Source organism: Dasypus novemcinctus, chromosome 20 (assembly GCF_030445035.2).
Source record: "Dasypus novemcinctus isolate mDasNov1 chromosome 20, mDasNov1.1.hap2, whole genome shotgun sequence".
In the NCBI taxonomy this organism is placed as follows: Eukaryota; Metazoa; Chordata; class Mammalia; order Cingulata; family Dasypodidae; genus Dasypus; species Dasypus novemcinctus.
This window is the reverse complement of record NC_080692.1, coordinates 27652640-27673241: the sequence shown is the minus strand read 5'-3', so window position 1 is coordinate 27673241 and position 20602 is coordinate 27652640. Positions and strand designations below refer to the sequence as shown.

At 37.1% G+C, this 20602-nt stretch overlaps 2 pseudogenes; both read left to right on the top strand.

Annotated features, from left to right (window-relative positions):
* LOC131274725 (vomeronasal type-2 receptor 26-like) overlaps positions 1-20602 on the top strand; it is a 144747-nt pseudogene that overhangs the window by 59207 nt on the left and 64938 nt on the right.
* On the top strand, positions 13002-13808 carry LOC101444533 (ADP-ribosylation factor 1 pseudogene; annotated as a pseudogene).

Genomic DNA, 20602 nt, shown 5'->3' with positions numbered 1-20602 from the left:
AGGTCATTCCTTATTTCTAAGATGCTACATTAAATGAGGATTTATCCAATCTTGCCTTATCTAATCTAACACTGACATATAGTACTATCCTCCGAGAAACATTTTCCTTAAATTTTCTAGGATTTTATCAAAATTAAATTGTGAATATACAATGCCAATAACAGTCTTTATTGATTATTCCTCAATGCCCAAACCTCTGAATGCAAGAGTGAATGAGAGTTCAGACCAGCATGTTTCATCTTTTGCCACAAGTATGAATATTTCAAATGATCATATTTACCACATATATATGAATGACAGTCAAGTTTAAATATCCCACCTATATCCTAAGCCAAACTCTAGGTCCATAAAACCAATGTAATATCAAAGTTTAAACTAAATTTCACAGGTTAATAAGTCTTTCACATATATCAGTTGCAGAACTATTATTTTTTTAAATAATGCTCACAATTGATTGAATTGGTTGGTGGATGAATGAATGGATTCAACAGTCAATTAAAAAAAAACAAAAAATAAAAGCAGATAGAACTTTTAATACAATTTAAAAAGCATAGGTAAATGTTTGTCTGACTTTAAATGGTTGGCACAAAATATACAGAATTCAAGTGATAGCTGTGTAAATAATCAATATATAATAGGTGCATTCAAATTGCAAAAATTAGAATTGAAAATAGATGAACAAAATTTGATTATTTGTTAAATGTTGGTCTTGGGTAATTTCACTATCTTTTACTAGTCTAGCTAGTTTGTATTTGTTTAAAATTTTCCAAATAAAAATCTAATAAAGATGTGGCAAAATGTCTTTCTTTACTATCGTTTGGTTTTGTGGTTTCAGGGAGAAGGACAAAAAAGATGAGTTTAAAAATCATCATGAAAAAGTTAAAATTATCTGCCTGTCATTAATAAGCAAAATATATCATTAAATAACACAAAAGAAAACTATGTGATTCATTAACATAAGGACATTCAAAATAAGTACGAAGAAGACAACCTTACCATCTGAATCTAGATGGCAAAGATTTTGAAAATCATAGAAACCCGTAAGAGTATGTAGGAAATAAAGAGATTTGCATGCATTACCAACTACTGACAGAAATAAATTGATACAATTCTAAATGGCATCTCACAATTTCATATTAAGCCTCTGAAACATGAAAACATTTAAACCTGAAATGCCACCACAGAAACAGAAACAATCTTTATAATAGAAAACTGAAACAACCTAAATGTCTGATTATAAGAAATCAGTAAAATATGTTGGTAGACATAGCATTGTGTTGCTATTTAAAATTATTTTAAATAAGAATTACTGATCATGAGAGGAAAATGATATTAAAATTTCATAAAGTTAAAAATGAGACGAAGATAAATGTTAACTAGAATCTCCATTTTACTAATTTATTTTGATCCTCTATAAATATATAGAAAACTAGAGTGGATGTTTATACCAATAAATCCTAACAGAAATTCTCCTTGACTGATGAGCTCATACATTATCATTATCTTTATACAAATTGTTTTTCTCCATTATAACCATTTTCAAAATAGAAATTTTATTTAACAAAACACAATTCCTCTTAAGAACATTAAACAACATATTAAGGAATCCTACATACTTTTTCAAAATGCATAATTTGAATATTTTTGATGCTCATTATTGAAAAGTTTAACCTCAGAGCCCTATCTTTATTTACCTGAGGCACATTACAGAGACTGAGGATTCTGGAACTCTGGGTTGATATTCCAGGTGAAACTCCTATCATAGTCATCAGCTTGTTTCTCTTCTCAGCCCCATAGTTACAAATAGGAACAGGAGGACTCTCTCCTGAAAGTAAAGATATAGAACTCTCTGTGGCTTTCATCTTAATAAAATCCATGTTGAAGAGATGGAAACCCAGAGACGTACTAGATAACATATTACGATCCTTGTTGATTTCGTCAAGAGCAGAAACCATGGTCAGGAGTTGCTAGTCGTGATTAGTAAGGGCCTTAAATTATAAAGGAAAAAACAGTTTTTGGATTTTGATTTTAAAAGGCTTGAATTCATGCAAAGAAAACACATGTGTATATAAGAGGTTATCTTATGTTGAATAATGCTGGTAAACTTTACAAAATGATAACTGGAAAGTTAAAAATTTTCGTTGTGCAGTTGAGGTGTGGCAAAGTCATGTCTGGGTATAAGGAAATGTAAATGGCTCCTTAAAATTCAGAGTATGTAGTATGCCTGCCCCAGATAATAGATGAAATTCAGGAAATATTCAGAAAAAAAATATGTTGGTGCTTTCCAGCAGATCTCCATGCAATGGTCTAAGCCATTTTAGAAAGAAATATAATTCACAATTGTGTACTTTGGAAAATGCTGTATGCACAGTTCCTTTCCTTTAGGTATGCAAATGCCTTAGATGAAATTACCCTTATTTATGAACAGAACTCTGTGAACTGAACAGATCTTTAAAGCTAAAAGCGCTTCTCTCGTCACTAGCCTTCACTCTTAAAGAAAAGATCCCGCCAAGAATGAAGTACCCATCTTGATAGTAGCCAGGAGAAGCATGTTCATACACTGACTGCATAGTATTGTTTTCCTGGGACACAGAGAATTGAACAAACAGCAGAGGAAAAACAATAGAAAAGTTTATGCTAACACTGCTAACTAATAATATAACCAATAAAATATCAGAAGTACCCTCTATTTGGAATTTTTATCATAAATGACGTAATCTTTAGAGCACTTGTTCAGTCTGTACTCAAAACAAGTTTCTATCTACTTAAAGTTAGGCAAGTTTAGAAAGAGTTAGCTAAATCCTTCTGCAAAAACACTTGTGTGTAAACATTCCTTTCCTTATGGGCAAGTGTTTGCCTTGTACTTGCTCAACTTTCAAACCATTGCCTTTTCACAGACAGATCTCCAAGGGGTCACTAAACTCTGGCTCTGCACCTGGTATCCTGATTTTAGTAAGAAAATCACTCAATTGAAAATAAAGTTTGACTCATAAAAAACTCTTAGGGATTTTGTGTTCTCATCAGGTTAAGGATTATTACGGTTTCCCAAGAGATGTTTTTATTTGAAGTCCAGAGATTTCTGTGCTGAAATTCTTCCTCCATGTGTCTGGAGCATCATCTGGACAAGGTTTTCATTATTACATAGGGTTGCTGAGGTAGAAAGTCACGGTGATTAGGAAAAGTATAGCAAAGTGTAAAATATTGTAAAGATATAACATTTTTCTTTCAATCATTTAAGACATATAATTTCAGAGAAAAGAATTATTCAGTTGTCATCTATGAAAATAAGAAGCTGAAGATTTTCACTATACATATAATTCTCCAAAACCACTGAATTTATTCATCTTGTGTAATGCTGTCTTTCACTTCCTACAAGGCTTAACATTGGAATACATAAAAACAAGCTTAATTATTTGTTATTGAATACACAGGGATTACCGCCGCTCTGTATTTACAGACCCTGCTCTTCAACCCAGAACTAGAGGGCTCCTTCTGGAGTTCTTCAGTTCCATGCTAGTACAAACTCCTGTGTTTCAAATTGGCCTGATACTAGATCAGAGAATACCAAAGAAAAATAATTTGTAAACTTACCAGTACTTTTATGGCAATTCAAATTCTATCATTCTTCCCCAAGGATGTAGGGATGGGCTCTCTATACTGTCATTTTTTTCATATTCACATCTCCTCCTTCTCTAAAAAACATCCCAATTCAAAGAATATATTAGGCAATCCAACACTACTGACCACACTGTCTATTGAAAATTATCCCGTAAAAATACAGAGAACTTGAGAATTGAGAGTAACTGAAAATTTCAATGCATTTTGGAAATACTGTTCATTTCTCCTGGTTGAATAATATATATGTTGTAATTTAAATAACTAATTATTGAGTTAATACATGATTTCTCAGCCTCAACATATGACATTTTCAGAGACTGTCTTGTGTATTATAGGCTGTGTCAACACACTTAGACTGTGCTTAATGTCAGAAGAGATGTTTGGTCATTCAAAACAAATGAAAAAATACCATTTGCAATAGTAAATTTTAACAAATCAAATATATGGGAATAAATATTACACCTAAAGATGTAAAAGACTTATACACAGAAAACTACACAACACAGGTAAAGAAAATAAATGAAGACTTAAATAAATTGAAGAGTATTCCCTATTCATGGATAGGAAGACTTAAATATCATTAATATGTCTATCCAACCCAAACTGATGTACAGATTTAATGCAATTCCAATAAAAACCAACACAACATTTTTTAATTAACTGAAAAAAACTATGAAACTTATTTGGAAGGGAAAGAGACCCTTTATAGCCAAAGATGTATTGAAATAGTAAAATGAAATTAGAGGAATCATACTACCTGACTTTAAAACATACTACAAAGGCATAGTGTTCAAAACTGCATGGTATTGGCACAAGGATAGGCATACTCACCAATGGAACTGAACTGAGAGTTCTGTTATAAATCCCCAAATATACAGTCATCTGATATTCAACAAGGCCACCAAGCCCAGTCAACTGGGAGGGAATGAACTATTCAACAAATGGTGCTTGGAAAACTGGATATCCATATGCAAAAGAATGAGAGGAGAATACCATCTCACATATTATCCAAAAATCAACTCAAGATGGATCAAAGGTCTAAATATAAGAGCAAAGACCATAAAGACCTTGGAAGACAATGTAGGGAAGCATCTACAGGACCTTGTAATAGGAAATGGCTTCATGAACTTCATACCCAAAACACAAGCAGCGAAAGAAAAAATAAATGGGACCTCCTCAAAATTAAAACCTTTCCACCTCAAGGAGTTTATCAAGAAAATGTAAAAAAAAAAAAAAAAAAAAAGAGCCTACCCAATGGGAGAAAATATTTGATAACCTTATATCTGAAAGGAACCTAATATCCAATATGTACAAAGAAGTCCTATACCTGGAAAATAAAAACAACCCATGTAAAAAATGGGCAAGAGATTTGAACAGATGCTTCAGAAGAAATACAAATGGCTAAAAAGCACATGAAAAGATGCTCAAAATCACTAGCTATGAGGCAATGAAAATCAAAACTGAATGTGATACCATCTGACACCAATTGGACTGGCAGGTATTAAGAAAACAGAGTACGACAAATGTTGAAGTGGATGTGGAAGAGCAGGAACCCTCATCTACTGCTAGTGGGAATGGAGAATGATCCAGCCATTGTTGAGAACAGTTTGGCACTTCCTCAAAAAAGTAGCTAATAAATCTACCATATGACCCAGCAATTCCATTGCTGGAATAAACCCAGAAGAACTGAATACAAGGACACAAATCGATATATGCACACCAATGTTCATAGCGGCATTTTTCACTATTGCCAAAGTTGGAATCAACAAGAATGCCCAATCAAGAAATGAATGGATAAGCAAAATGTGGTATATACATGCAATGGAATACTACTCACCTGAAAGAAGGAATACAGTACTAACACACGGGTTAACAGGGATGAATCTTGAGGACGTTATGCTGAGTGAAGCAAGCCAGGCATTGAAGGAAAAATACTCCATGACCTCTCTGATATGAATTAAGCAAATCAAGCTGTCTCAGAGAGCTAGAGACTGAAAGGCTTATAGGAAATGGAGGGGGGTAATAATAAAGTTGTGAGGCAACACCCTCATGGGTGAAATCTATGATAAAGTAGACTTAAGTAGTTGGGCAGTGAAGGCATAAGACAGGGGCATAGGGATACTACTGGGTTGGGCTTCGCAGGCTTGAGGCGGGCAAGGGTTGGGAGGATGGAATTAGGATGAGGGTTAGGGGAGGGTAGATAAACATGGGAGATTGTGAGGTACTTGGTTGAAACTATAATTGAGAAAATTCTTTAGAAAATATAATGAGGAAGGGTTACAGATTTAAAATATTTGATGGGGGGCATTTGATATGGGGTGAACCTGAAGTCTTCTTCTGGGGAGAGTGTGAGTGCTCATCTTGTCATAGTGTGTTGTATCAGTGGGTTGAGACATATACAGTGAGCAGGACAGTGATGTACCCACATCCTGGGGAGGCCTGATGTTCTCAGGCAGAGGGGCGGTGTCTCTCAAGAGCATGGGTGGTTCCCATTGGGGAAGGACAGTCTGGTATGTCAAGCACTCAGCAATGTTGTGGGTATCTATGAATCTTGTCCCTCAAGCAGTGAAGCTTGGGTGTCATTGTGGCCCTGAGAGGAGGGGGAGAGAGGGGTGATGTGAATTGGAGAGGGGGTAACTGGGAGACAATGGAGGTGTTTTGCATGGTTGTGCAATGATGCATACAGGCCATGTTAAATAGCACCACAAATTTATAAAAATGTGTAGTCTAAAATGTAAACCATAATATAAACCATAAGGTAACCATGTTTAGTAGCTATGTTTTTTGTTTTTTTGTTTTTTTAAATTTTTTGAAAAGATTTATTTATTTATGTCTCTCCCCTTCACCGCCCGCCCCCCACCTCCCCCCCGGTTGTTTGTTCTCTGTGTCTATTTGCTGCATCTTCTTTGTCCGCTCTGTTGTCAGTGACACGGGAATCTTTCTTTCTGTTGCATCATCTTGTGGTGTCAGCTCTCCCTGTGTGAGGCACCATTCCTGGGCAGGCTGCACTTTCTTTCGCGCTAGGTGGCTCTCCTTATGGGGTGCACTCCTTGTGCATGGGGCTTCCCTATGCAGGGGCACCCCTGCTTGGCAGGGCACTCCTTGTGCGCATCAGCACTGCACATGGGCCAGCTTTACACGGGTCAAGGAGGCCAGGGGTTTGAACCGAGAACCTCCCATGTGGTCATGTGGTAGACAGATGCCCTAACCACTGGGCCAAGTCCGCCGCCCAATAGCTATGTTTTAATATTTGTACATCTGTTGTAGCAAATGTAATTTCCACATGTAAAAAGATCATTGCTTGGAAAGGGGGAAAAGGGGCACAATGTTGGGTATATGGGAGTCCCCTATATTCTATATGTGACTTTACTGTGACCTGAAACATTTTGAAGACATAATAATTTTTAAAAATGCTATAAGACACTGAGGAAGAAATGGAAGAGATTGCCTTGCCACTGTATATCCAGAACAACACCTATTACAGTGATGAAAGGCAAAATGTCAAAAACGTTTTATGATGTTTTTACTTTTTAATAGCCTCATTTATTTTTACTTTATTTTAGTTTTTCTAAATTAGTATGTATTTTATTTCTAATCTTTATAATGAAAATTATGATTTCATTTTCATATTAATTTAATTTGGCAATATATTAGGCTTCATTTTTGAAGAAATTTTGGATCACAGAGGGGTTCAACTATGACAGTGAGGTGTGGTATATAAATATTTTCAAATGTACAGTGGGTGTTGACATAGTGGGTAGAGTTACACATGACAACTGAGAAAGTGCTGAGTTCCCATTCTGGGGAGGGGCAAAAACCAGTGAAGAGGGACGGCCCATTGATGGGCCCTTGATACTGATGACTGTCCTTATGAGCCTATGGGCCTAAAATTTCAACTCTACAGTAGCAGAGCACCTAACAGTTACCTCCTTTGAACCACCATGTTGCTCAAATGTGGCCACTCTCTAAGCCAAACTCTTCATATAAATGCATTACCTTCTCCCCAGCATGGGACATGAGTCCCAGGAGTGAGTCTCCCTGGTGCTGAGGGATTACTACCAAGGTCCAACGGGTGATGCAACTAGAAAAGACCTTGAAAAAAAAGGGGGAAATGGTAAGGACAAATGAGTTTAAATGGCTAAGAGACTTCAAAATGAATCGGGAAGTTGTCAGAGGGGTCACGCTTATGCACATCACAGCAGGATCTCAGGGACAGCCAAAGCAGATACAACTCCAGGTAGTGGTGCTCCTGAGAGATATGGAGACACCCAGGTCCTAAAGTAATGGCAGATAACTCTTGAGTTCAGTGCCTTGTCAGTGGGCCTTACTTTGGAATTTGTGCTCCTGAGTGTGATGGAGTTAGACTCAGATGTGACATTTCTATACATGCCTTTTCTGTCACTTTTACTGAACCTGTGGTGGGTGCTGGGGTTGGTGTATGCCAGGAGACTTGAATCTCTGGATTGTCCATGTGCCAGCTGGGCCCTGAGCCTCAGCAGAGTTCCAGCACCTACTCTCCAGTTCATTGGAGTTACCCAAGTCAGCTAACAGGGAGATGAGGATGGTCAACCACCACACCATGGAACCAACATTGTCTAAAACTACAGACAGGAGAATCCCATCCATCAGCCATATGGGACCTAACCCCCCTCTCGATTCACATCACCATACTGTGGTCCTCAGGATAAGGAATCAAATTGTGGATTAGAGTGGATTGACTTGTTTTCTGCTCTAGAATTATTGTGACTCTAGCAATGGAACAAATTGTATCATTGATGTGGAGACAGTGGCCATGGGAGTTGTGAATGACAGGGAAAGGGAAGAGGAGGTGTGATATGGGGGCATTTTCAGGACTTGGAGTTGTTCTGAATGATATTGCAGGAACACATGCAGAACATTATATATCTTGACATAACCACTGAATGGGCTGAGAGAGAAGGTAAATTACAATGTAAACTATTAACCATGCTGTGTAGCAGTGCTCCAAAGTGTACTCATTAAATGCAGTGAATGTTCCACACTAATGAAAGAAGTTGTTTTGTTAGAGGATTGGGGGTTGTGGGGAGTGGGGTATATGGAACCTCATATTTTTTAATGTAACATTTTGGGAGATATTTGTATCTTTTTTAAAAAGATAATAAAAAATGAAAAAAAAAAACCTAGCTGCAGTTGGAAATACTGCATGGTATTGGCAAGAAAGAGAGAGAAATTGGTGCAAGAAATAAAATTAAGAGCGCAAATAGATACTCTTATATCTATGGTCAAGTGATTGTTGACAAAGCTGTCAAACCCATCCAAATGATTTGGAAGATTATATTCAGCAAATGGTACTGGGAGAACTGGATATTCATATCTAAAAGAAAGGAAAAGGATCCCTAACTCCCACTTTATACAAAGTACATTAATTCAAAGTGGATCAGAGACCTCAATATAAAACTAGTATTGTAAAACTCCTAGAAGAAAATGAAGGGAAACATCAACCAGATCTTGTGTTAGGTGGTGATTTCTTAAACCTTACACCCAAAGTACAAGCAATGAAAGAAAAAATAAATGAGATGTTATCACAATTTAACTCCTTTGTGATTCTAATGCCTTTGTTAAGAAGGAGAAAAGACAGCTTACTAAAGGGGAAAAATATTTGGAAATCACATATCCAATAAGGTTTTGATTTCCATATTATATAAAATATTCAAACAACTCAAAAGATAAACAACTTAATTGAAAAACTGGGCAAAAGACATAAGTAGAAATTTTTCCAGTGAGGTAATACAAATGGCCAAACAGCACATACAAGATTCTCAACATTACTATATATTAAGGAAATGCAGATCTATACTATTATGAGATATCATTTCATGCCTTACAAAATGGCCTATATAAAAAATAAAATTTAAATATAAACAGAAACTACAGGTGCTAGAGAAGGTGTGGAGAAATCAGAACACTGATTTAATATTGGGGGGAGAGAAATGTATACTCTTTGAGGGAGAGAGTTTGACGATTCTTCAAGAAGGTAAATATAGATATGCTAAATGATACCACAGTCATGCTACCACGAATAGATTCAGAAAATCTGAAAGCAGAGATTCACACAATTGCACACTGATGTTCGTAGCTGCTTTATTCACAATTGCTAAAAGATGGAAACAACACAAGTGTCTATAAAATGATGAATGGATATACAAAATGTGGTTTATACATATGATGGAATACTATTAAGGTATGAGAAGAAATGAATTTGGGATACATATGACAACTTGGATGACCTTGAGGACCTTATGTTGCATGAAATAAGTCAGACACAAAAGGGTAAATACTATATTTTCTCATTAACAGGAACCAAAAACTTTTAGTAAATGCACGAATGCAAAATCTGGAGTATAGCTTAATAGGGGATAGAATGTGGTTGAAGAGGGGGAGTTGATGCTAATATATGTAGATATTTTAATAAGGTTGATTCTAAATATGTAGAGATATATAGAGTTAATGGTAACATATTACAGTGGGTATAAATTATAATTAATTATAAATTAATCGTGGCTGAAAATGTTCATTTAGGGATGTAATTGTCAACTGAAAGGATGGTAGGGGCCATCTAACATAATGATTTTGGTACTGGGCAAATATCTTGGCTAATTGGACAAATACAAGAATGTTTGTCTATTAATAGGTGTTATAAATATGGTGATGTATGAGAAAGCTCAATTAATATAAATTATGAGCTATAGTTAACAACAGTACTATAACATATGTGGAGTAATGGCAAGTTGATATTATATCAAACTGAAAGGTCAACAATAGTGGTATATAAGAAGTCATGTGATTTTTCCTTTTGAAATAATGAAAACATCCTCAAATTGACTGAGGTGATGTTAGCACAAACGTGTGATGAAACAAAACCACTGAATATACACTTTGGATGGATTGTACAAGGCAAAGGACAGTATGACACAGTGAACCTTGTGGTGGCAGATGAACTGTGGTTAACAAGACAAATAAGGGAGTATTCTCTCAAGAACGAATATACAGTACTAAGACAAAGTGTAAAGAATACAGTGGTTTGTGGAAAGAATACAGCAAAATAAGTTATGGACTATAGTTACCAGCAATATTTTAATGATATTCTTCGGTAATTCATAATAAATGTTCAAAATCAATACAAGCTATTCATGGGACAATGCATGGGAATCCTTTCTGGTATGCATGATTATTTTGTGAAAGCACAACTTTGCTAATTTAATAAGCAAGAAATAAAAAGGTCACAACAGCTTATAAAATAAATATGTGACAGCAATTTGCAGATTACTAATAAAAAATCTGATGTATCTTTTATTTTTTATGATATATTTAAAGGTTTTTTCCTCCTAGGAAAATATTCCAGTAAATTTTTATGTTCATTCTATTTTAATACTTTTGATTTTAAAGTTGACTTTTTATTTATTTAAATGGCTGTAACATGTCTTAAGAGGGCAATATAACAATAAAACCAATAAAAAAGTGTAATATTATTTTATGGTAACAAAGAGGGAAGAGTAATGTAAATACATATCAAAACTGTAATTATTTCTCCAGTATAAAATGCAAAAGAATTCACCATGTCCCATTCATCCCTCTTCGTATTGTATTGTTTAGAAAACTTGTCATTGTAAATCATTTTTCTGCCACTTTGAGGTACATAGAAATCTTTTTAAAAGACAAATATGACTTATGCCATTTTATAACCAAAAAATGTCTTTTCCGAAGTCCTGACAGACAATTCTCTGATATGTAAATGTCAAAAATATTAACATACTTTTCTTTCTATTTCCATTAGATATAACTTAGATATCAGCCTCCAAATTGTAACAATTTTTGTATCAGATACCAAGGAGAAGTTTATTATTCTTTTGGATAGAGGCAACAAGTAAACACAAAGACCACCCCAAGTACAAGTTAATTTAAAAAAACACAACTGCGAGTGCTATATTGTTCTATCAATCCTATTGCTTGAATACACCTCTCAGAAATAAAAATAAATTTGCTTTTAACAGGTAAATTCAAATGCTAAAATCCTTGGATCATCAATCCAGTTAGTGAGAATGCCTTCACACAAAGTACTTATTTCCTTCTTTCACACCAGTTATTCAATATCATGCCCTGTGCACCTTTGAGACCTTTTGTGGACAGCCAGAAAATTCTGTTTTTAACTAGCCAGTACCTGTGTGTGTAAACTAACTTAATTGAGATCCTCTTGTGAGATTTGATTAAGTGACCCCTTGATTAGATCACTTTGATTGAATTGCATTTAGTTGGGAGATTTTGACTGGAATACTTAAGTAAAAAGAGACAAAGTGTGCATCTTTGTCCTTCTGCTGATCTCTTATAAAAATGGGAGAAGCATAGCATACAGAGACACAAAGAGAAAGACAGCTGCCTTTTTTCACTTTCAGGTGAGTGAAGACTCCAGAATCGGGGACCATCACTGATGATGCCTTGCTCTGTGTATTTTCACAGACTTGAAAACGTACATTTCTTCTACAATACAATCAATTTTGGGCATATAGCTCCCAACAGCCTTTAGTAAACCAAGTCATGCCACCCATACCATGACATATATACATTCTATCTACTTTAGGAAATTGATGAAGGTGATTTTTCTTGCCATGTAAGCAACAGATAAATTTGATGATTACAAGGACATTTTTGTATGGCTTCTAATAATTCAAAAGAAAAAAAAATAGTATTCAGGGTTATTCTGAGTCCAGACAGTACCAACATTCAAATTTAGAACTAAGAACAAATTAATTTAGTATCTGTGTAATGGAGGAAACTTATTCTAAAGCTACCTACTGGGCATTCATCCATCAAGAATACCTTCTGTGTTGCCTCTTTAAATTTCTTACCTCACAGGGGTATTCAGCCCACCTTAACTATTTATCACTGAAGGAAAATTGCTGGATATTGTGAGGTTCAAAGACCTCTCCATCTTTACTTGAACTTTAGTATTGTTACCAAAGACTGACAATCTAGATGTCAAACATGGTTAAAGAAATTCTCTGTCACAATATTGTCCTTTTTTGAAATTGATAGTTTTGCAGAAATGGATGGAATGTTAAACAAAATAAAAGTCCAAAACATACAAGGCATAGACAACTGAATGAACATTTTTCTTACAAAAGCCTCCTATTCCTCTAAATGTATGTTCCAAGAGGATCCTTTTATTGGTTATTCTAGTAAGCACATACATATAGGATAATATATATTAGATATGGTTCAATATCTAATATATGTTAGATAATATATTATTAACAGGTAAGAGCCGCCATCTTGTGGGAGCGAAACCAATGCCTGGCTCCGAGCAGCAGCCTCAGCCTCCGCGGCTGCCGACAGGTTTCTCAGGCCAGTGTTGATTATACCAGTCTGCAAGCATGGGGAATATTTTTGCTAACCTCTTCAAGGGCCTTTTTGGCAAAAAAGAAATGCGCATTCTCATGGTTGGCCTGGATGCTGCAGGAAAGACTATTTTGTACAAACTGAAACTTGGTGAAATTGTCACTACTATTCCTACTATCGGTTTCAACGTGGAAACTATAGAGTACAAAAATATCAGCTTCACCGTGTGGGACGTGGGTGGCCAGGACAAGATCTGGCCTCTGTGGTGCCACTGCTTCCAGAACACACAAGGTCTCATCTTTGTGATCGACAGCAATGACCGAGAACGTGTGAACGAGGCCCGCGAAGAGCTCACGAGGATGTTGGCAGAAGATGAGCTCAGGGATGCCGTCTTACTAGTGTTTGCTAACAAGAAGGATCTTCCCAATGCCATGAACGCTGCTGAAATCACAGATACACTGAGATTGCATTCTCTGCGCCACAGAAACTGGTACCTTCAGGCCACCTGTGCCACCAGTGGGGACGGGCTTTACGAAGGACTGGTTGTCCAATCAGCTCCAGAGCCAGAAGTGAACCAAGACCATGTCCTCCTCCCTCTCTCCTCCTCTCCCTCTTACTTCCTCCTCTTCGCCCTCCACTTTACTCTCATGTGGCAAACTGTGCTACTCTGTGATATCGAGTGCCAGAAGCTGTTTCCATGGGTTTTTGGTCACAGTTTGTATTGCACCATGCTGTAAATGTGGCAGACGCAGCCTGCAAACAAGTTTTTTTATTTAATGTAAATAGTTTTTGTTTCCAATGAGGCAGTTTCTGGTACTCCTATGCAAATATAACTCAGATTTTTTTATTGTTAAAAAAAAAAAAAAAGGAAAATCAACTCCCTGTTGAGTACTGAGAAGGGATTTCAGGCTTTCGGGAGTTACTGAGTTGGAAGAGCTGAGCACGCCTCTTTGACGTTAGATCTTGTCGAGGTCCATTTTGGTGGTAGGTTTTTAACCCAAACTCAGTGCATTTTTTAACATAGTTACAAATAAAAGATAAGGAGAATACTTGAACACACAGAAGGGAGAAAGATGCCTAGTGTAGGTTTTGCAGTAACAACCTAAATACTGGTCCATCTGATCGTCTGTGTTTCCCTTTGGGAATGTGAGAGAAGGTGACAGAAATCAAACCCATGATCAAATTTTGCATGGTCACAATAGAGATCCCTGTAATTATGCTTTGTCTTCGGATCATCCTGTATTTCATAGAGTTTGTGCTTGTACTTTTGCTCACACGGTCACCGAGGAAACAAGCTTTGAGGCTGTGGCATGGCCCAGGTCACCGACTGAGACCATCGGCGCCTCCGTCCGGTCACTGGGGCCTTGGGTTCTCCCCCCTCCAGCCAGGTCACTGGTGTCGGGCCACTCAAGGACCTCCGGGAGAGGTCTGTGCTGCTGGCCACAGGCATCGGCAGCAGCCTTTGGCTCTCAGTGTAGAAAAAGGCTGGGAACCACCAACCTATTCTTTTGGTCAGGTGTGTGGTGCTTTTGTTTGAAACCACTTGCCAGAGCAGAGAGCCTGTTTTTCCCGGCATTTACTCAGAGTAGCTCTCTCGGGGTGCCCTGGGGTTTCCCCAGCAGAAACGCATGCAGTGTGGACAGTCACTCCATTTAGAGCACCCAGCCTGTCTCGGAGCACCCCTACCTGTATATGTGTGAAGTAGCTTCCACTACCTCCTCCTGCAAGGGTCAGATTTGCCATCGGAAAAAGATGACCTCTATCCTTTTTCTTTTGTATTTTGATAAACACTGAAGAAGTTGGAGCTGTTAAACTTTATCTTGGAGGAAACACAACCTCAGAACTGGTTTATTTGGTGTTGTGGAATTTCTTACTGCTTTCAATACACAATTAGTAATTTAAAAAATTATTAACATATAATTCCCATCAATATCTCTGAATTAGACACTGATATCATTTGTATTTTTCAATTAAAAGTCTGAATTGCCCAAGGTCACACAGTAAGTGATAAAGCCATAACTTTGGGTTAATTCTTAGGAAAAACAGGAAAAGTGGATTGAGAAATTAATTATCCATTATAAATTTTCATGAAAAATATTACTTTTCTTGTAATAATCCATAATAATACATTTAAGATAAAAGATAATAAAGAAGGCCACTGAGACTGATATTTTTAATTACTTTAGGAGTGAAAAGTGCAAGCTTCTGAACTCGTATTCTCTTTCTGCTTACTGCCATGCTGAAAGAAAATGACAAATATTTCCATATACTGTGTACACTTGTAAAATCTAAGAAAACAAATATTTTTAGAAGGAACAAAATTATAAGGGGAATGAAAAATGCTAACTAGAATAGAGATGTCAATACTGGACTTCTGGTTTGCATTGCAACATACCAAGATCTTGAAAGTCATCCCTTCTATCCTTAAAACAAGAAAAAGCTGAATGTACTGAAAATCAACAATTCCTCTTAAACACAATGGAAAAATTGCAGTCACAGGACAAACCTCTGGTAAGTACAGAAGATCAGTCTTTCAGTTAGCAAAAGATACTAGAACTAGGAACCTAGGAAAACTTAAACTGGAATTGATGAATTGCTGGAGGTTGGGAAAGGACTAAAAGGAGAATTAAAATTTCCTGTAGGCCCATCTTAGAATGGCCTCCATACTGTCATGTGTTTTACCCCCTAAAGTTAAAAAGATTCGCGATGTGGAGATGTGAAGACATTAGAAGATAACAAGGACATACTAAGAACATCTCTATTATCATGGCTGTGGCATGTGTGATTGTGCATTTCTTTTGTGTGTGCAAACATGTCCTGGTAGTGTGTAAGAGCAGTATGAATTGGAAATAGACTAGGATCTTGAGTGTCTGATAAGTTTTAAACACTCATAGAAGAAAGTATCCCCACTACTCCAACTTCAAGTGCCTACAGTGGGTCAAATATTTTGTGTCCTGGGAAGGAGTCCAGGTGAGGTCACTATGGCTAAAACATTTCTTGTCTCCCTTTCTGATGGGGCAGGACTCAGGAGAAGTCCCCATGTCCACAGGGCAATGACTATTAGAGACAACTCCTGAGTGCAGGTGCCCTTCTTTGTATATCTAAAGCAAAGAAGAGAGAACATTCACAATAGGTATGTCTGAATGAAAGATTGACCATTTAGAGCTCTTTTTCAAGGAGGACCTGAGCATTTAGTTATTTTTCACCTCTCAGAGCCCATCCATATATCACTGTGTTCTGGAACTAGGAAGGAAAATGAGGACAATGAAACATAGATAGGATAAGCAGTCATTTGACAGTGGAAGAAGGAGAATTCAGATACAGAAAGGGTAGGCTCCAGATTCTCTTCTGTATTGGCTCTTATGTAATACCTTCAATAAATACCTGAGCTCTTCCTTGTCAGGGCAAAACCCTTCTAAAAATGAAAAACCCAGGAAGAAGTGGAGGTGACACAAATTGAGTCTCTTAAAGTCATGTCTCAGGAACACCACTTATCTAAGTTTCCTTACAAATTATTGTGGAGGTTGAAATCATGTTCATTATGGCTTAGTGACTTTCAAAGTTGTGGCCCTAGAGTTCTCCCAAGATGATTGCACAGGGCTGAAACTTGCTTAGAGGAGTTTGCACGAGAAGGAGATATTGAAGACTGTTTTAACCTGGCCTCACTGTGGATTTTCAATTCTAAATCAGAAGTGAGCTCCTTATTGGAACAAAAGAAATAGCCCTGGATGACAAAGAGAGGGTTGAGAAGAGGGGCATGTGACTATTCTCAGAGTATGTGAATATCACTAAAGAGTGATCAACAAAACAGGATATTTCAGGAGAAATTAAAGGCATGTTGTGCTAATAAAATGACTTACAAGCCATGCCCTTTAATGCTCCACATTAGAAGAAACAGGTGCTCTGAAGAACTGCTGGAGAGGAAGTTGGATGTACTCATAAGAGCGAGAATATAACACCTTGACGTGGATAAGTAAAGCTTAAAATGAATTAATTATAAAACAACTAAAGCAAATAAAAATGGAGGCAAATCTAAGAAGAAAAGAAGCTTTTTAAATGTAATGACTCTGAGATACCATTCAGGAAAATATCAACCTTTACCCTTCATCAAAGAATTCATACCAGAGAGAAGTCCTAGGAATGTAACAAATGCGGGAATGACTTTTGGCAGAGTGCCCATATTATTCAACATATAAGAGTTTTCCATGAAGAAAACAGCTATGAATATCACAAATGTAGGAAAACCTTCTAGCATATTGCACATCTTATTCAACACTAGAGAGTTATACCAAAAAGCATATACTGGCTAAAGTACATACTGTACCAGAGAGTACACAACAGCGAATAGCATTATGAAACTCTTGAATCAGGAAGTCATTTAGCAAGGGTTAATATCTTTTTTAACATCAGAGACCCCACACTGGAATAGGACCTTATGAATGTTCTGAAGGTTGGAAGTCTTTCAGAGAAAGGGCTTCCATTATTGGCCATCAAAGCTGTACACTGGCCAACAAAAAACTTGGAGTGTAATATTAGGGGAAAATTTTTAGCCATCATAATTCCTTCTCTATATCAGAGAATTCATTGTACAAGAAAGAAATGTTAAGAACATAAATAATTTGAAAACTCTTTCAGCCACATTGCCCTCATACACTATAAAGTAGAATTCATAATGGGGCAATTCCCTATGAATGTAAATTACGTGGAGAAGCTGTCACTCAGACATGCTCATCATTAGCAAATTCATCCTGGAGAGCCAACTCAATTATTCCTTCATTTTCACTCCATCACCAAATACTAAAGATCCATCTCTGAATACCACTGGAATCCATTCTCTTTAGAAAAACACATTTCCCATCATTATAGTCCAAGACAAAATCATTTCCTTTGCATTTCATTATTTTCTCTTTATCCTCTCAAGCAAATTTTTAACTCAAAAGCCAGTCTAATCTCTTAAGTATAAAAATTTACATACAAATTTTTTCCTCCAAAAATAAAATATATGAAACAAACATGGAGAAAACTTAAAGGAAAAATGGCCAAACCCATTTAAAAGAGAAATAGGCAAATCCGTGATAATAATGAAGATTTTTAACCTATCTCACTCAAGGCTAGTTTTCAACAAGATTCCTGGTAAAAATAAATGCAAAAATTCAAAAGCATTTCTATGACCTAAAAACAAATTGAAACAGTTTTTGTAGTAATATTCATTTTATTCATGCATAAAAACCATTAAATCTTGGCAACGAATTTATGAAAGGAGTTCACAACCTGCACATTGAGTACTAGAAAATAATTATTTTGAGAAATTAAAGATGTAAATGAATGGAAGGATATATCATGATAGTGGATTTGAGGAGGCACTGTTAAACAAATATTAATTTGATCTGAATTAATCTATAAATATAGTGGAGTCCCGACCAAAGTTTCCACAGTATTATATATACATATTTTAAATTAGCAAACAAATCACAACAGTCTTATATATATACAGAAGATCAAGAATTAAAAGACTATCTTTGGACAACTAGCAAGATGGCAGTGGAGTAAGGAGCTCCTAGAGTCAGCTCCTGCTACAATGCAGTTAGTAAACACCCAGAGCTATTTGGGGCTAACTGAAGCAATTGTTTGGGGTCTCCAGGAGGCCAGAAGAGCATCCTGCCACATCCTTGAAGGAATGGAAGAAGGAGACTGCCCATCTACAGAGAAGATGTGTGAGTAGAGCGCTCCACGACATGGAGGCAAGTGTCCATTCTCAACTGGAGGAACAACCCACCTCAGGAGCTGTTCTGCAGCTTGAATTGAAAGCTCCACTTCCCAAAAATGAGGAAGGAAGAGACAGTTGGGGACCGACTTCAGCTACTGGTGAGTAAATTCAAGGGGCTAACATATAATCCTGAGAATGGCTAAAGTTTGAGACTGTCTAAGTCAGAAAGAGGTGGGTAGCTTCCATCTTAACTCTGTGCCAGATTGAGGGGAAGCAGGGCAGACTGAAAACCTCAGTGCTGGTGGGGATGGGCTTCTTTCCATGTAGATCAGATTGCAACTCTAGTCTAGGAAACAGTGCCACCTCCAGCAAGGAGGATGATACAGGGGCCTGCACCAGCCTCTATGGGAAATTACTAGCCAAGCCATGGAGGCCAGTGATTATCCTACTCTGGTGACATGAGCCAGCCCAGGAACTATTCTGTGGCTAGAATTGGAAACCTCATTTCCCAAAAACAGGGGAGGAGGAGATGGTTGACTGTTGAATTTGGCTACTGATTGGTAAACTAAGATACAACCCTGGAATCAGCCAAAGCCAGAAAGAGGCCAGTGGCCACCATTTTGACTCTGCCACAAGGCTGAGGGAAAGCAGGGCCAACCAAAAATCACAGTGACAGTAAGAACCAGTTTCTTTCACCCAGATAAGCCTACAGCCCTAGACTATGCTTGAGCCCTGGCTCTGGCAGGGAGGAGGCTGGCAGACCCTGCACCATCCTATCCAGGTAACTGCAGGTAACTTTGGCTGGTACAGACTGAAAATCAGAAGTCTACTGGGACAACAGCAGTAATCTTGGGCCTGCACTGCATAGATTGCTGCCCACTCCTGCAGCTCCATCTCCACCCCAGGTAGGGGAGAAAGGGGGATGAAGCTTCATCAATCTCTTTGGGCAACTACAGTCTAGGCTTGCATGACTTGGATTATTCCACACAGCTGTGATTCTGTCTCTACCCCTGGCAAAGTAGAAAATTGGAAGAAGCTTCATTAGTCCCTGGTACAATGAGGACAGCTTGAAACTCCACAGTTTATAGAACCAGTTACAAGTTTGGCTCCCACTGCACAATCAGCAAGGCAGAATGGGCAGGAATCCCTAAACTAAAGGGAAAATCTGAATCCAGAATAAATATTCTAGTAATCCAGATGCCTAGACACTAACAAAAAATTACAATCCGCACCAAGAAACAGAAACTATGGCCAGTTAAAGGAAAAAGATACACCTCCAGATGACAGAAAGGAGTTGAGGCAACTAATAATAAATGTTCAAACAAATCTCCTTAATAAATTCAATGAGATGACTAAAGAGATAAAGGATATTAAGATGACATTGGGTGAGCAGAAAGAAGAATTTGAAAGCATACATTGAAAAATAGCAGATCTTATGGGAATGAATCTTATGGGAATTTCAATAAAGGAAATTTAAAAAACAATGTAATCATATAATAGCAGATTTCAGGAGGCAGAAGAAAAGGTTGGTGAGCTTGAAGAAATGGCCTCTGAAATTGAACATACAAAAGAACAGATGAAGAAAAGAATGGGAAAAAATTGAACAAGATCTCAGAGAACTAAATGACAGAAAAAGGCATGGAAACCTACATGTCTTGGGTGTCCCAGAAGGAGAAGAGAAGGGAAAAGGGACAGAAGGAATACTTGAATAAATAATGGTAGAAAATTTCACAACCCTATTGAAGAACATAGGTATCCATGTCCGAGAAGCACAATGTACTCCTGTCCAAAAAATCCAAATAGACCAACCACAAGACACACACTGATCATAATATCAAATGCAAAAGACAAAGAGAGAATTCTGAGAATAGGAATAGAAAAGCAATGCATAACAAATAAGGGATT